Raw genomic sequence first — 18,526 nt, 5'->3', positions numbered from 1 at the left:
TATACAGTTTTGCAAAAAACCAAACATTACAAATGGAACCCACAACACCAGTAGAGTTCAGCAAGAACAATGCATAATGACACCCAGAGATTCAACAGTATTAAAATATCACCATGATCACCATGTAGTGTTTCATACACCATGAATTAAAGTCCTTCAGTAAAATCATTGTCAGTGAATTTTCCTTAATATCTTTGTCTCCAAGTCACTGATGTCCTTTAAAAAAAAAAAAAAAAAAAAAAAAAGAGAGAGAGAGAAGCAGTTTGGATCATTCATTGATTTCAAAGCAGATATGAACCAAAAGTGAAAACCTTCCACTTCCAAAGTCAGGTTGCTGGTAGGAAGGTAATGATTCATACTGCTTCTATTATAGCTAGAGAAAAATGAATCTATCTGGATATGAAACAGAAATAAAACATCAAGACATGTGGGTTCTACCAGTGAACTATTAAATTGAAGTTAAAAAGTTGGCAACACAGCACGTAAAAATCTGGAATTGTTAGATTGCTGCCTGATTCTGAAACCAAATCATTTTGGCTTACAGAGAAAAAGAAAGTGAGAAAGGAAGAAAGGAAAAACAGGAGAGGTTGAAGAGGGAGAGACATTTTAGCTGAACCACCTTCAAATCCATCTGCATTTATCCAGATGAAACCACAAAACCTTTTGAGGTCCTCTAATTGTTACCCTGCTGCTCAAGCTCCCCTGTGTCATCCAGCAGAGATTTTAACCTTAGTAAGTATACGATAATGAGTGCTTATATGGCACAAAGGAACTACAGTGCACACAAAAAATAATGATTCTGTCAGTTACGAAAAAAGTATTTAGTACCATAAAGTGATTTTTCCAGTGTTGCAGTCAACTGCCTTCAATGTGTGTTTCCTCCAAGGCTGAGTGAATCACCTTTTAAATATATATAAAGATCTCCTGTGAAATCACTTTGTCAGTAGCTCAGCTGCACAAGGTAGAGATAACCTATATCAAAAATTCCTGACAGGGACTGTGCTTCCTTACCAGGTCTTTGAAACCTTCCCACTCAGTGACCTCAGGCTCCAATGAGTCACTGTAAAAAAGTCAAGCTGCTCTATGTAGGTAATGAATGCACAGATTCATACTGCTGCTATTACAGCTATGAAAAAAAATGAACACTTCTGAAAATGAAAATCTGTGGAGTTTATATTTGGAAAAAGAAATGTAACAAAATCTCACTGATTTCACAGCGTGCATCTATACTGTCAGATGGGTTCAGCACCTCTTTCACTCTGTGACACCAATCTCCAGTCATCTGCACTGCATGTGTGTTACAAACCAAGTTCTCTTCTTAGCAAAAGGAGACAGGAGAGATTCTTGGTCAGGAAGTTGTATTGCCCAAGGAATATGGATGTGGTGAGCCTTGCCCATTGTATGAGGTTCTACCTTGGGTGGTGCGGCGTGGGTTTTTGCTCTCCCCGGCTGCACGCGGCTCTTGGGAGCCCGGCTGTGGCGTAGCTTCCACGTGCTGCCGGGGTTTGCTGCCGCGGGTTCCCGGACACGGCTCCGTGTCTCGGGCGCGTGGGCCGGCCAGTCTCTGTTACCGTGCGCTAGGGACCCGGCAAAGAGGAAGGAATTTGTCCATTTACTCCGTGCTTGGCAGGAACGGTTTATTGGTCACGTGGCGCGGTTCGATGGAAAGACGCGACCACTCCCGGCACTCGCATGGGAGCAAATGGCGCCTGACTGCCGGCGGGATAGGGCTTTATAGAGGGGCGGGGCGAGAGGATCCACGGCCTGCCGGCCAATAGGGGCGGCTGCCGTGGCGGTGACGTCATCAACAGCGACCAACCAGAGAACCCCGCAGGGGCGGGCACCGAGCCAGAGCGGGCTGAGCGGGACCGTGTGGCTCGGGGCGGCCAGCACGGGGTTTCCCGGGGCCGGACGGCAGGGTGGTTACAGGAGCGGCACAGGGGTAAGAGCCGGCAGCGGGCAACATGGGGGCAGAAACCGCGGGGGGAACAACACGGGGGAAACGTGGGATTACAGCACTTGTCTTATTTTAACATAAATTAAAAACCCTAATCTAAGCCCAAACTCCGGGATGCAACAGGGTGGGACAAATCTGTGCTTGCTTGTCTGGAGAAACAAAGCCACAGTGAGTGTATTCATGCGGGAATGCAGCATTAAGAAAAGTTCTTTCATTTTCACTGTAATCAGTCTGTGGCATCATTCCTTTATGACAGATACATGGAATTGCTCTTTCTACCAAGGCCTAGCACAGAGCTTTGCCAAGACACAGTGTGGCCAGCTAGAGGAAAGGGTAAAATGAGGTTTTCTTCTATTCCCTTCTTTTTTTTTTTTTTTTTTTTTTTTTTCATATAAAATCTTTACAGCTTAGATTGTAGACTAAATGTAGTCTTAGGTGCCAAACAGCACCTGGCATCCATTGCAATGCATATGCTCTTATATAAACTCAGCCTACTGTGCAATTCATTATATAGTCTTTCATTTCAAAAATCACTAGAACCAGTGTATTAGAAATGAGCTCTTTCACTCCAGTCTTTCTTATAGGGTTTCATAAGGAGAAAAGGTTGCAGATGCATTTTTTAAAATTCAGCCAGTGGCCAAATTGCAGGGCTGCATAACTGAGAGCTGACTGAGTTCTCTATTTTACTAAATTCATTTGAGCCCATACTCACCTTACCCAATAACACTTAACAAAAGGCCTTAAGTCAGGAGCACAATCTCCCTGAATTTTCCCTTTGGTTCATCTGAAAATACAAACACTCCAGGGAATGATTCATTCCCTATAATTCCCTATAACTGATCAGTGTGAGGATCAGCTGTCTGAATTCAGCAGCTGCACAGACAGGACATGGCCCACAAGGCAGCAGCGTGGCTCCCTGGAGGTATTTTTGGTATCTTACAAGTGTTTTAATTGTCTTGTTCTCCTATGAGTAAGGTTGAGGACACACATCCATGTTGCTCCCTCACACTTTTTGAGCAGCTGCCCACATCCAGACCTAGCTGTGCTGAAAGCCATTGCTATTCCCCCCTGCCTACATATGCAAATACACAGCTCGCTCAGAATTGTGCAAATTCACCCCAGAAGCATGTGAAACAAAACCTATGTTCCCTGTGTACCACTACTTTTGCCTAGTTAATACTCCATGTGGTCTCTCAAGGAGGGAACAAGAAATCATGAGAGAGGTATCTTTTTATAAACACTCCATGGAACTTCAGAAATGGTCCCATCTTCTAATAAACATCATTACTGTTTGTATACATCTAGATAAGTGTGTGCACACACGTATAAACTTGTATTATCAATCACACCTTGGAAATGCACAAATACAGGGATTTGCAGTTAATTATAGGTCCATGTGGTCTCTGTGGGTTGTTAGCAGGGTAGTTAGTAATATAGTTGCAAACTCAGAAGCTCAAATTCAAATCCAGCTTGTGGGCTGTGGATTGCATTCCAGTCTGTTGTCATTTACTGCTCGCAGCCTGAGGGCCATCCTCTATCTCCAGGGCAATTTTGAAGCACAACTCTCCAGTTTTGGGATGTGGCTTTCCCACCTTTTATTTTTCCAGGCATGTGTATAGGATTTATTTTCCTTTCACATCTGTTTAATATGAAAACAGCATACAACACACAAGGGCATATAGTTTATATATTACCATATTTTTTGACAGAACTTGTACTCAGTCAGACAAAATGGAGGGAGTGAACAAGCTTATTCTAAAGTCCTAAATACATATAGGTACACATGGCACACATCACTTATCTGGATAACTGGCCAAGTAGGATAAAGTCTGCTTTTGCCATTTGGCAGACTGTTAATTTTTACTTAAAATGGATTAAAATTGTAGGAATAACTTTGGTTTTTACCTAGTAAACTAGGCTGTGTGGTTATCTGTTTTGAGACATAAATATATGTCCCAATATAAAATAGTTGACAATATTTCTGACAAAATTCATTAAAAGCCATGGCAAGTGATACCACAAACAACGAAACTACTTCCTATTTTCCATGTTCCCCATAGCAATCGGTCCTCTGTGTGGTCTGGATGACATGGCCTTCAAAACCTGAAAATGGTAACAAATTAATTTCTAACTGAGGTTTTACTGGTATTCCAACCATTAAAATAGGCAAGAACACAAACAGGTCAATTTGAGGGAATGTATTCCTTTAAGATGCATAATTTCCTAGGATTTTTAGGGCCAGCCCATAATTCCTTCCTGCTGTTTTGCAAATTGACAGATCAGACCTGACTGCTTTTTAATAAAATGTTTTGGTTGTGTCCTCACTGTTCTGTAACCAGTTTCTAAGGTTCTGGACAATAAAGACAAGGGACAAAATATCTGAAACCATAATTTTCATGCAAACTGCTTCATGTTTGTAATTCCACTGACATTGCTATGCCAGATTATCACATCCGTCAAATAATATTGAATTGCATGAACATAGCAGTTTAATTTTCCAGGAATACAGTCCTGGGGAAGGGAGAGCAACAGGCAAAAGTTTGTTTGTTAGTGTATTTTCTCAAGTGCAAAGTAAGCAGGTCTGCTTGTCTTATTCCGAGACCAGACATTTCCATTCTTCTGGCCTTGTATTTTTGCTTAATTTAACCAATGTGTTTTGCCAAAAAAAGAGGTTTAACTTTGCCTTTAATGCTGTTATTCACGTGAGATCAGTATAAAACATTTCTGTGCTTTCCTTCATTTTGCAATCCTTATGCAATGTGTGTATTTTTCCTGTTAATCCCTTTGGAATGACTTTTACATATCCCTTTGGAATTACTTTTTCAAAAGTCCTGCATAATATTTAAATACAGTTCAGACTGAAAACATGGCCTTGAAACATCTTGTCCCAGCAATGCTGTGTTCATAGATCTATTCTCTGTGTAAAATGTTGTCTTCAACCATTCAATTCATCTTAGAAAGGTGAAAATTTTCTTTCTTGAGTAGGTAGATACTTCAGCTCTTGAACTGACTGCAGCATGCTTTAGCCAAATGACACAGAGCTTGAATTTTAAAAGAAAAAAAAATCTGTCTGTTTTAGCAGTAAAATTAGAGCTCTGTAATCTCTTTTAGATATTTTTGAAGCACAGAAATCAGCATTTTTCTGACCAGCATACAGCCTCATTAATCTTAGATGGCAGCAGATATATGAAACATAGAAAAATGGTCTGGTATCAACCATAACACAAAAAACATCTGTCATTTCAGAGTGAAGAGCATGCCCATTTTACATAATTTAGCTCTAGAGCTCTGTTCAAGAGCTGACCAATGTGGGTTTTTTTTTTCATTTCAATTCTACTTATACAATCTTCAGAAAAATATATCCATTCAAGATTCAAATTTAGAAGATGGATAGCTTCTGAAGTTCTATTGACAGTTGTCCTACAACCAGAGGGCATCTTGTAGTCTTCTTTAAAGATTTGGGATTTCCATCTGATTGAACCCTGCCTTTTTCTCACCTGCACTGGATTTTCTTTTCTTAATAGTGAAGAAGAAAGTAAATATATATTTTTCAATCTATTGTTTTCCACATTTTTTGTACCCAGATTCATTCCATGTGATTCCACTTCCAAAACTTCAAAGAAAGATCTGTGTAAAGTGTCTAGCCACCTAAAGCTCCATTCACAGTCAGAGGAAGTAAGAGAGAGCAGGAGAATTTCAAGATCTGACTTTACATGAGTCTACAGATTAGGAAAGCCTTTTACAGTGAGAAGACATCTGTACTCCATTTAGACTTTGATTATTTGTCTAAATTTAGACTAATTCAGTTCTAAAAACTGAACTCCATCCATTTACTTTCAGGTGCTTGGTATGACTTTGTTTCTTTCAATGTTTTGACTTACAAAGTTCTGTTAGAAGCTAAATCTATATATTTTCCGTATTAATTTAAATTTACAGTGCATTTACCTCACTTTGTGCCAGTGTTGATTTTTTTGGAAAGGGTTCTTCAGAACTGACAATTTTTACCATTATCTCCTTTGTTTAAGCTCCTGTTGTCACTTAAAAACTCTTACATACTGAGATAATTCACCAGAGTAATTTCTGGAGTCTTCCATCTCCTGTGAGCCATCACTGTACTCTTAATTGTGAACTATTCAGCATGTCTTCATGCCTGAGGTATCCATTCTTGCAGTGCTTCAGATCTTCCATCAACTCAAACATGTGCAAACACCATGGCTCAGGGGCTTTAGCAGACAATTTCTTTGGCCTGGAAAAGATTCTTTTGTCAATGGTGAGCTCTGAATCTTTTAGTAGCCTCTTTCTGAGTGCTTTGCCCTAGATGGTCTCATAATTTAGTCAGATGTTAAGCACCAAGTTAAATCCAAAACTGAAAGATATCTTCATATAGCTTGAAGTTGTACAAATTCCTCCACAATTCTTGCAAACCTCCTTTTTCTGTCTAGCAATTGTTCTGATGATTCATTTTTATGTGAAGTGTAAAGTACTCCTTGAATTTTTTACTTCACTTTCAGAGTTGGCCTCTCTGCTTGAGTTACTGAAAACCATTTAAAAATCAAGTAGTTCAAAACCACCTACTGTCAGAAACCAGGCTGCCTTCTGTCTTCCCTTCTAGTTGCTGTCCATTCCTTGTAGTTCCTTTTAAACTTCCTCCAGTTGTTCTCCAGGTTTTCCGAAGGGTTTAACTCTGCTGGGGTCTTGAACAGCTCCTTTCTTCTATTCAGACATAGCTCAGTTGATTTTATTCCTGTTCCACTGTTTGGCTCAGCAGCCACAGAGAACAGGGAGATGGCAGAGACCAGCTCCGCTTCACAAAGGCATCCTTAAGAGGCAGAAAAAAATAAGTTATCCTTCCTTCACAACTAGTCATTTTCTTCCTATTGTCACAGAGAAACACAGCTTAAAGGGGGAGTTTCCCAAGAAGTAAAGGGGTAGCAAGAGACGGGACATAGAGAAGATGGGATGAGAAGCTCTGTGGAGAACCCAAAATTGATGTGGCCTACTGAGGAATGTCAGACTTATTACAAAGAGAATCAGAATAAGCCTAAATAACAAGCACTGCCTTTGCCTTTGTATTCTTCCTCTCATGTCTTCCTAGCTGCTTGGGCAATTAATATCCTTTGAGGCAGAAAAAAGCAATGATATCTCGAGGGAAATGGCAACCTGAGCTGGAACTGTTGCTCTATTCAGGTTTGTTCTGCCACCTTAGAAGACCAGCATTAGAGGAAGTGGACACATCTCAAAGAGAGGAAATGGTATCATTTTTAGCAAAAGTATAAAAATAACTTGGTGATGCTATTCTCAGCTTCACCTTTTTATTCTTCTGAGAGTTTAGAAATAACTTTATTATCTATATAAAAGCAACTCCACTCAGCTGAAAAATTTTCTCTTCTTAACATTTGATTTTGTAGAATACTGGCATAAAATCAGAATATTCTGAAGTTTTTCAATAAGGGAAAAAAAAACCCCAAGAAGCAAAGAGAGATGGAATACAGCCAACAATCCAGCTAACTAGGTCACTTAGTAGGGATGGGAGCTTTCCTTGCATCTCTTTGTATGTTTCTCTCTGTATAAATAACTAAACATTCACTGCATTACAAAAGGGTGGATTTGCTATCTATGGCCTGATACAAAGTGCCATGGCTAGGCTACAAGACACTAATGGAAAAGCCTCTTTTCTTAATTATATAGATCAGAGATTTTATCTGTCCATAGGACCCAACTAAATCTTGTAGTTACTGGCATATTGTTGCCCTGTAATGAAGGCCACACTTTCTGTCTCTGCAAAAATCCTTCCCTGATTCCAAAAAAATTATATACATCAACTAGAAGACACTAGAATATTTTGAAGACATTTTTTTTCTCTAGAGGTTTTAATGGCAAGGCTATTAATTTAAAAAATTGCAACCAGATTTGGAAAAAGCTGGGATTTATGAGCAGGTAACTGATGAAAATGGACAAGTGTTTCATGAGAGGAACATTTTTGCAATGCATATATTTTCTTCAAATGTAAATATAATGAAAGCTAATCAGCTTCAACAAAATTATAAAACTAAAAATATTTTAATAAAATAGATTTTTTAAATTGAAATTTGTAAAAAAAAGTATTTGAAATATTTCACTGAGAAATATTTCTTGAAGTTTATTAATAAACTTTCCATCTCTTATTCTATTTACAACGTATACAGGACTTTTATTTGAAAGTTTGCTCGTTTTTCTCTTTGATGGCAATACAGTTACTTCACCACTACAGTATTCCAGTTGTCTGCTGACATGGTAGGACAGAAATAACATAGGTAGGCATTGGCAAAAATGGAGTTATGCAGGGATAATCAAGCTTCCATAAATGGAGAAAACTTGTTTGCATACAAAACATTTTTTAAAGGGCTATGTGAAATGAGATTCGATTTGCTTGCAAGGAAATGGCACATAAAATCAGTACAGAGGGTTCAGTGCTCGCTCCTCATCACAGTGCATGAGTTCCATGCAAACACCTGACCCATGTGCTTTGGATTCCAGTGCATCACAGTAGCCTGTGGTTGTTTTGATGGGAAAGAAGGAGTGATGAAACAAACTGGGCATTTCAGTCTCTGCTACCTCAGCTTAAAACACAAGATGCTGTGAGTGCTGCTCTGTTGTACGCTGATCAGTGTGATTGCACCTTTGAAGCTGGCTGTACATCACGTGGCAAATATATCTTTGATTAATCCCCTCCTGGTTAGTTTAAGTGATAGAAAGCCCCCTGAGGACTTAAACTTGCTCTCTTTCTTTTGAGAGATCAGAGACAAATAGTTTCTTCCTGTGTTATTCTTGTCTTGTGTAAAGAGGATTTGTACAAGGAAATCCCTGGTGTAAACAGTATTGAAAAATTGTTCTAAAGGATTAAAGCTACTCTAACGATCTGTCCCAGGGAGTGTGTCTTCCTGCAGCTGCTCTCATGTAGAGAGGTTTGGGCTTCAAGTAATGAGGCAGTGCACTATAGATAATGTTTTAACAAGATGTGAAAGACAGAAGCCTCACCCTATTCTATTTACTAGAACAAAAAATAATGACAATTCTTGCTGCTTAAAGTGAGGTAATTTTGCTCAATAAATTATACACTCAAGGGCACACTAACGTAGCATCAATTTTTCCCTTGAGAAAAAAAGTCTTGGGAAAAAAAGCAGGTGAGTACTAAGGAAATAGGATTAGGATGAAATCCTACAGCTCCTCTGAATTCTCAGACTTCCTCTGTATTGTTACTTTAAGATGAAAAGGACACTTTTTTCCCCAAAATCAGAGTGTTGTGTGATTTCATTTCTAATTCAATGAGGAGAAACGCTTGTATGACTGTCAAAAAAATCTTTACAGCTCACTAACCTTTCAACAATATTATCTATTAATTTCTCTTCTCTTTAGACACTGCCAAAAAGACCAAATTTTGTACCTGAAGTAGAACTTTACTCAGGAGTTAACTCGTCTTTCTCATACTAAATGGGAATTTCTTAGTTTTTTCTGTTAGACCAAAGTTTTTCTGTTTACCCTTAGAAAAGGTAGAATAATTCCAGTTCATGGGTAGAATTGTATAAACATCCTGCCAATTACTTATTTTTGGAAATACAGAAGCCGATGGAGCCACAGAGCTATAAGGTCATATTTGCTTAGAGCAAAATCTGTGTCAAAGATTTCATTCAGCCTATAGTTATTTTCTTACAGCAGGGAGACTACAGAGGAAAGGGAGATATAGACTGAATGCCAAAACAACACTATAAAAATTCCTTTTTGTTCCACAAAACAACTCAGAGAGGAGACATAAAAGGAGAAGAAAAACAATTGATGCTTCTCTGTATAAACTGTGACTCTGGAAAAACTACTGTTTGCACATGTGTATATGTACACTGAGATCAAATTAATATGGCCTGACAAACTCAATTATTTTTTTTCTTTTTAATCTTTCTAAACCTTGACTGAGCAATTTCAATGATTGGATCTTTATTGATCCATATTTGTTTATGTGTGAATGGGAAATTCTTCTCATTTTTCACCGAAAAAAAATCAGTATGTGAAATATTTAAGATGATAGGAACTAAAAGTGATACAATTTTTAAATTTACTACCATCTGTCACGTAAGTCAGTGGAAGAATAGATATCATCAGTTATCTTCTTAATGGACTACCTCTTTAGTCTGTTTTAGTCTCAAAGTTACACAAAGAAATCCAGATACTTGGGTGCACATCTGCCCCAGCTCCAAGGAGCATGGCCTGGGTCACAGATCACTTGTCCCTCTCCTGGCAGCATTCATTTCCCATCTCTCTGTACTGGATCTCTTGCCCTCACAGCTTCCCTCTCCCCCTGCATGGTGTCACCTCTCTGCTGCTCTCTGCCTCAGACCATGCTCAGGAGACATGAGCTCTCACATGGATATCCTATTTGAATGCAATGTAGCAAACTGATAAATTCTTAAAGACAGCACTGAAAGAATTAATTCCACCTTTTTACTCTTCCCATTTATCTTACTCCTGCCTAATGCCTTGCCAGACTTAGAGCCTGGATCTGCCTCAAAGCAGTCCCGATTGCAGCCTGCCCATGCATCTTTGGAGTCTCCAGCACTTGCACTCCTTATCCAGGATTTGCATCCTTGTCTCACCAGTGTCCTTCCCATTGAGCAGCTGTTGTTTCACAACTCCTCTCCCAGCCCATTCACACCTCCTGTTCTCCCTGCTGACCACATTGTCTCCATTTCCATACTTTACCCTCCTTTCACTGCTAGCTGGGACCAAGAGTAAGTGACTTGCTGCTGGGCACCAGGGGCTGCCAGGTTCCTGCCCAGACGTGAGCACCAAATTAGTCCAGCATAGTGAATCAGAGGTGCCTGCAGGATATTAATACAGATGAATGCAAAAAAGAAGTTCTTTAGTAGAGGCAGAGGTGAAACGAAGCAGACTAGACAGGATCTTTAGTTAATAAAAATCAGCATAATTCCATTATTTTATATTTGCAAACTCCCCATCCCTGTGTATGAAATGAGAACATTGCTAACACAGCCCCCATTTCATCAGGGCACTTAAGCATATATTAATCATCTATATTTGTTCAGCAAAGTATTAAGCAGATGTTTTACTTTAATTCTCACAGAGGTCAGCATATAAGAGCATATTTAAATGCTTACGATAATAGAATTAGGATGGAGCATCTGGGCCTAAGAATAAAACCACTCCGCTGCACAAAAAGGAAAAGAAATCTGAAGAGATAAAAATATCAGATTCATTCTTCTTTTACACAACACCAGCTCATCAGATACATATCTAACTTCAGTGTGCTTTTGTAAATTTGTTACCTTCCATAAATTTATTTTCTTAGATGCATTTCTTGGTCAGGTAAAATTGTCCAAATAAATATTTCAGTTACTTTTCCGATCTGTACTTCCCCCCTCCCTTTTTTTTTTTTTTTTTGCCATGCTTAATATATGATCATGAGAAAATGAAAAAGAGAGAAGGACTAAGGAAAGCAATCACAGATTTTCTAGTAACTGCTGAAATAACTCCCTGAAGATGACGTGATATGCTTCCTTTCCATTTTTAGTTGGCAATCCTCAAAAGCACATCAGATGAGTGACCTCTTTTGTCCTATCCTTGTCCTTAAACATTAATTAGTTTACGCTTTGTGACTGACTCCTGCTGACTAGTATCTCTGAAGTTAATCATGTCACTAGGGACATTTGTGTAAGCTTAGGTTCTGTGTAATAGCACTAATTATATAAGGAGATGTAAGGTTATTTGGCTACAGAAGTGTGTTTTTTCAGAAGGTTACAGAAAAACAAGAAACATTTGCGGATATCACTAGTAAGAGAAACCAGTCAAATATGAACTGGCTTTGTGTTGCTCACCAGTTCATTAACAACTTGATTTGTCTTTCTTCACTCTCATTTCCCTCTCCCACAGGAATGTCCTGTGGCAATGGAATTAGTCATTGTTGGGGGAAAAGAAGTAAGGCTTTAGTGCAAATTTCTTCAAAAAAGCTTAGTGCAAGGGAAAAGGTGAGATGGAGGACAGGTTGCTTGAGTTAATTTTTATAAGAATAGAGGTATGTATCTTTTTTCTTGTATTTATCCTTTGATAAAAAATGGATGTTTCACATCACTATGAGGCTGCTCAGTATCCTGCTCTTTGAAGTGAAATTATACTCTGAAAAGCTTCTGAAAATGTAGTTTTGTACGTGGATTTTGTTTTGGAATGGAGAATTCTGGCTTTTAAAATGTTTCCATTACCCTGAAAGGCAGAGTGAGGTCATCTTTTGTCAAAAAGCCTCAGTTTTGACCAGTAAAGGCATTGGGAATTCTTACAAAGTTAACACTGGTTGTTCTAGCAGTAAATCATGGTGTTTGTCCTTGTAGTCTGGCTCTGAAGGGATCTTGATTTAGGACAGTAGTACAAATTCAGATGAACTGAGAAGCAGTTTGAAAGTTTATCTATGATAATCATTACATTCTTTTCACTTTGTACATTCAGAAAGAAGCTGGAAAACAAAACCACTAGAAAGCAAAAAGTATTAACCATTGGTATGAAAGGAGAAATTGAATAAAATTTAACAGTGCTCAGTGGATTTAAACTAGAAATTCTGATGTTTTTATTTAAGTAAAGGGGGTAAAATTAACTAATGTACAAAATTATGTCTAAAATTAATGGATGATTCTATAATATTTCAGATAGGACAGGACAGGACAGAATGTCTGCATTTTATGTTATATAATATGCCACTGGAAGCATGAAAGTGCCAGAAAATATGTCCTGACTATAAAAAGATTGCCAAGGAGGATAAAGATACCTATTGAAATCAGAATAATTCTGACCCTCATAGAAAACCTCCTGCAGTAAATGTGGATAACAGAACAGCTGTTTCAATAACTAACACTCCCCACAAATGACAGCTTGAAGACTTATGCCAATGTCAATCATTCTTCCTGATGCTAGATCTTAAGTGCAAATGAGATAACCTCACTTATCCTGCCCTATCAAGAACAGGAACCAAAATGTCTTCATTTGCAAAGCGCTGGTGGCGCGATCCAAGCCCAGCAGAGACCCTTTTGCAGAATGGCAGCCAGTGACAGGCTGCGAGACTGAAATGTTCTTCAAAGTTTCAATCACCCAAGGTGAGAAGAGACAGCATTTCACCCATATGTTCCCATTGCACACATTTTAAAGGGGCACTTAAGCAATTTAAATCAGGGACAGTACTGATCACATAATTATACCTAAATGTCTTCTGAGTATATGCAATGAAAATGTAATTTCTGCCTAGGACACTGGTTAGCCTATTACTTCCTCCAGCTATTTGTCTGACTGAATTTCTGTGAAATTATTGTGTTTCAATATGCTGTTATTTATTTTAAGTAAAATACATAAAAAACTTCATTCCAATGTGGTCCAAAACTATCAACACAACTAGGAGTTGAACCAGGTCCAGCTCTGTCAGCCTTTCCTCATAAAAGAGATGCTCCAGACCCATAATCATCTTTGTAGCCCTCTACTGGACCTGCTCCAGGAGCTCCACATCTCTCCTGTACTGAGGAGTCCAGAATTGGACACAGCATTCCAGAGTGGTCCAGGGAAAAGGAAAGGGGTAGGATCACCTCCCTTGACCACTTCCCCATGCACCCCAGGATCCCATTGGCCTCCTTGGCCCCAGGGCACTGCTGGTTCATGGACAGTTCATTGTCCACCAGCACCCCCAGAGGTCCTTCTCCACAGAGCTGCTTTCCTGTAGGTCAGCCCCCAGCCTGTACTGGGATTATTCTTCCCCAAGACCCTGCATTTGCTTTGGTTGAGATTCAAACTGTTCTGTTCTTCTCTGCCCATCTCTTGACCTGTTGAGGTCTTTCAGAAGGGCTGCCCAGCACTCCAGGGGGCCACTTCCAGCTTTGTGTCATTAGTGAACCTGCTGAGGAGGCACCTGGCCCTGCATCCAACACATGGATGAAAAAGTTACACAACACTGGACCAAATATTAAATCTTCAGGGACACCTCTAGTGACAGGGCTCCAACTAGACCCTGTGCCTTGACTTCTCAATGCACCCCACTGTCCACTCACCCAGTCTACACTTCCTGAGCTTTTCTATAAGGATGTTCTGAGAGATAGTGTCAAAAGCATTGCAAAAATCAAGGTCGACAATATCCACTGCTTTCATCTCTTCCGTCCAGGTAATAGTTTCATCAGAGAAAGCATTGAGGTTTTTTTGTCACTCAGTTCTTCACTTGATCCTACAAATCCTAAAATCAGTAACCTTTCACCAAACTGTCTGTGAGAAGGAAAAGGTCATATCTGACATGGAGGAAATGGTGTTTTGAGGTGGGTGTTATCTTACTCAGCTTTAGCTATGTAAAGGCTAAGCTTCTCCATTATCTGTGGTGAGAACTGGCAATGGACAGCTATCCTGAAACAAATATTCCTGAAGGTTTCTGTCTCTCTTTATTGACTATTGGGAAAGCCTCTGAAGAGCCTTGGCCCAGACATCAGTGGTTTTATGTCTAAAGCTTGGATAAATTAATTCTCTCCATGGCCATCATAATAACTGTCACAATAATCTTTAGTTATTACAATAAGTCCTTCAGCACAGGAAATATCTTTGTGGATCAGTTTCCCTGCATTTGATTAATCGCCCTTTCCTCAGTGCTGTGCCCTGTCTAGAGCATTGAATAATCTCCAGCAATGTAAATCACTGTAAAACTTCTAATGCACTTCAGTGTTAGAAACCCTGATATTTCAAATTCCCTATGTTTTATATGAGATACCATATTCATCCCATCAAAAAGAAAGCTGCTTCTGGAAGGGCACTGTACTGATTCAAAGAGAAGTGTTCAGGGAAAAAAAAAAAGAGTGACACTAGGTACCTAATAGAGTTAAGCAGAAAATTATATTTAAAATATTCATGATACTAATAACAGTTAATAACAGGAATTTTCAATTTCCAAGCAAGCCCAATCTACAAATATCTTTTATAGAACATCATTCTTGGTAGCGTAATGACAAAGTGATTCTTACCTTAAGATAGGAGAATAACACACCCCAGGGGCATTAGGGTTGTTTTGTCTGTGTATCTTCTGGGTTTTAAATTGGAACAAAAAACTGCATTTACTCTTCTTATTGGAAAAAGGAAGGTAGGAGAGGTCTGCCTTTTCTTGAATAAAACCTTGCTCCTGATAAAAACAGGGGTGTGTTATAGACCAACAAACTTGAAAAATAGCAATGCTGGCTCATCAAAATATTTGTGAGCTGGGAGGTTGCAAACAGAGTTAGACATAAGCTAAAAGAATTTGCAAAATGGTGGCCACTTGATCTGTCCCTCACAAAAAGCATCAATCTCTGAGGGATTATACTTATTAAAAATCTGATGAGATTCATGCTTTTAAAATATGATATAGCTTAATCTAAACTACATACACTCTAAAGGAACTGTCCTATTTCTTACTGACTCCAGCAGAGTCAATCCATGTGCTATGATGGCAAAAATGTCTTTAAAAAGACAAACATCTTGAGGCAAAGGGTACTACTAAGTCTTCATCCCCATTTACAGGATTTATTAAAATAATATAAAAAGGCAATAATAGAAACCATCATTTTATCAAGGTGACCTTCAGAAAGGACATTTCAAAAGAAGAATCTGCAATTCATTACACATAATACACAATGCATACAGTCTGCAGCCACCTAACTCTGAACAGACTGCACTTAAAGCTTTCAGCATGTTAGTGGAAAGATTAGGTTTGTTAATTGAATAATTGAAGCTTTATATAGTGGTATTTATTCTAGATGAATTTATCATTTACTATTACAGAATGTTGTAACAGATTAATATCCACTTATCAGTCTCTGAACAACCCTGTATCCATTACAAGGAAACTCACTGAAAGATGGAATAATCACACTAATATAATAAATGTCCTGTTCACAGGGCAGTGTTTTTATTTAAAAGAACATGTGAAGCATCAGCAAGGACAGAAAGTCCTTGGAAGGGGTATCTGTCCAGCATTAGCCTAAAGGACATATCTGGAGATGTTCTAGGCTTCCACTGAAATCCAATTTTAGCATAAACTTAAGCAGTAGGGAAAAAACAGGTAATAAAGTTTGGTCCTTTGGATTGCTGAGCATCAGGAGTGAAGCCTTTCAGTTTCCACAGTCCATCGGAATAATGAGTGTGAATAGACAATTAAGTTAATAAAGATACAGGACATCAGTACATTCCCATCAAGGTGATGTATAAACTACTATCTAATGAATGCCTGATAGGTATATCTGAACTTAATTAACCCTTATCCTGTTCAAAATGAGAGTTTTAAGCACCTTACAGCTAGATTGCCTGTATTTGTAGCAAATTGTCAGTCATCAACACTTACCCTCCTTCTAACAAAGCTTAAAATGCAAACAATACAAGAAGAGTAGTGAAGCAGAATACCAGGAGGAAGTAGCTTAAATTTATTATATTAAAAAAAAAAAAGCCAAAACCTATTGCATAATTCTACTGGATTATTAATGGTTGTACAGAAGATCTCATCATTTTCAAAAGCAAATTTGCATACTGCATCACCCCAGAAACCAGAGTGGCATGCCATGGTTTGGTCCTCCAGACTGCCTCAGTGGCACACTGGTACAAGCACATGAACAGATTGGCATCATATATGGGAGATATAGGGACTGCACAGGGGTTCTTTTGTAGCTTGACTGCAAGGGATTAATTCAGTGCTTTGACTTACTTTGAATATATGAAGTCTAACAACATGATGCAAATACTGTGTAGGACTAATTTTTGAGATCTGTACCTGAGGTAGCTGTATCTTTTCCTAGTATACTGATTGGGCAAAAATAGGCACTGCTAGGTGGCAATTCATTTTATTCTAAAATTGATAGTAAAATATGTCACATCTGTAACATTTATAACATGTATAACACCCAAGAATTGTCTATGCTCCATTGACAAGAAAGGTAGCCTAAAGCTAGATCTAGAATATACATTTTGGCATTTTTGGTTTTATTGAAATCAGCAGGAACTTTGATGAGTGTTAAATATCCAAACAGTGTTGATGTTTTTTGTTCTACTGTCTTTGGTTACAGGTATAGTTTTTTTTTAGTCAACACTGAAAAGAAACAGCAATTCACAGGCAAGGAAGTGTGAATAAGCTTACAGCTATACTGATGAAGAATAGTGGCCATAAGAACTACAAGTCACAGTGCATGAAGATCACAGAAAGCATCAGCAGGATAATCTAGAGAGCATCAAAAATGTATTTAAGATCTAGCCCCCAGTGCATTTCTGGTGTATGCATGGGATTTAGTACTAAGATGACAATTTGGTTTGCATCAGAGCAGAGCCCTGGTAAAAACAAGAGTTATGTTTCTAAATAAAAGATATTTCTATGTCTCAGAAGACAAAGCTTAATCATACCTCTTTGAAATATTAGCAGCAAATGTTGGCACTACAAAGAATAGCACTGTCACTATCTATAGGTGTCCTAAGATAAAGACATCACATTTCAGTGGTACTGCCTACTGATGTGGCTTTTGGTTCTATATGCATTTATGAAGAGACAGGGGTTTAATGATCAGTATATGCTTTTTTAGTATAGGAACATGCTTTATGAGAAATTATATATGTGACAACCCCTCTGTTTTTACCTTTATATGGATTTGAGACAGGCACAATCTATTTATTACAAGATTAGTTTTATGAGCACCCCTTCTCAGTAAAAGCGGTGAGGCAGAGATCACACCTCCTGGCAAATTTTGTGCATACAAAGAGAAACATTTTGTAATTTATTTTAGATTGTATTTCTGTTCTGATGTGTAGTCCAGGACGTAGCACCTGGGAAAATAAAACTCTTTTTACATTAGGCATCACATTCTGATATCTACAGGATCATCATTTTCTCCACTGAAAACATACTAGTTTTCTTCATGATGCATCAAAATATTTCATCTGTGCAGGATGCATGAGTTGTTCAGAGTAACTTGAATAGATGAGGTACTAGACTTGGTCACACTGTGCTATTTTCACGTCTCATTTCTATTATTAACCAAAATTGCAGCAGCAGTTCAAAGTTCAGACATACCTAGGAAGGAAGATAAGAGAAAAAAAAATAATGAAAAAGAAATGCACTTTGAAAGTGCAAAAGACACAAAGCATTGATCAAGAAAATAGTGACTGAATGAGAGTAGCTATAGCTGAAAGCCCTCTGCCAGAGTAGCTAATGGCCATTTATGCAGGAAAATAAAATTTCTGTATGCACACAGAGATGTCAAACACAAATGTAAATCTGAAGAAATTCTTCAAACAGCACAATGTGACCACAAGCAAAACACTTCCATGTCTGGGCACTGTATTTTAAAAGTAAAATGACATACATAAGGACTGAGAAGAGGACAAGCACAACAGCAGAGAGACTCAAAAACTCCTTTGGCAGCTCAAAATGTTTAGAGAAATTGCTAGGTAGGCTTTTAAGAGAGACAAAACTGCACTGAGTCTAAGAAATAACTCTTCAAGAAATTAAAGTGTTTGAATGGAAATTGCAGTCATATCAGCAAAGAAAGGAAAACCTACAGT

At 38.4% G+C, this 18,526-nt stretch overlaps 1 long non-coding RNA gene across 2 annotated transcripts; it reads left to right on the top strand.

Moving 5' to 3' along the window:
- The first annotated feature begins 1,663 nt into the window (after nucleotides 1–1,663).
- Nucleotides 1,664–17,353, top strand: LOC128800789 (uncharacterized). 2 transcript variants are annotated; one of them, XR_008435050.1, is made up of 5 exons: nucleotides 1,664–1,942; nucleotides 2,214–2,290; nucleotides 12,956–13,083; nucleotides 14,133–14,280; nucleotides 17,041–17,353. It is a non-coding gene; the product is annotated as an uncharacterized LOC128800789 (long non-coding RNA). The 2 variants fall into 2 exon arrangements; XR_008435047.1 differs by having other exon boundaries at nucleotides 12,951–13,083.
- The last annotated feature ends 1,173 nt before the right edge of the window (nucleotides 17,354–18,526 follow it).

This window comes from Vidua chalybeata, chromosome 1 (assembly GCF_026979565.1).
Source record: "Vidua chalybeata isolate OUT-0048 chromosome 1, bVidCha1 merged haplotype, whole genome shotgun sequence".
NCBI classification, from domain to species: Eukaryota; Metazoa; Chordata; class Aves; order Passeriformes; family Viduidae; genus Vidua; species Vidua chalybeata.
The sequence above is the reverse complement of the archived record's forward strand: the minus strand, read 5'-3'. Positions and strand labels throughout refer to the sequence as shown.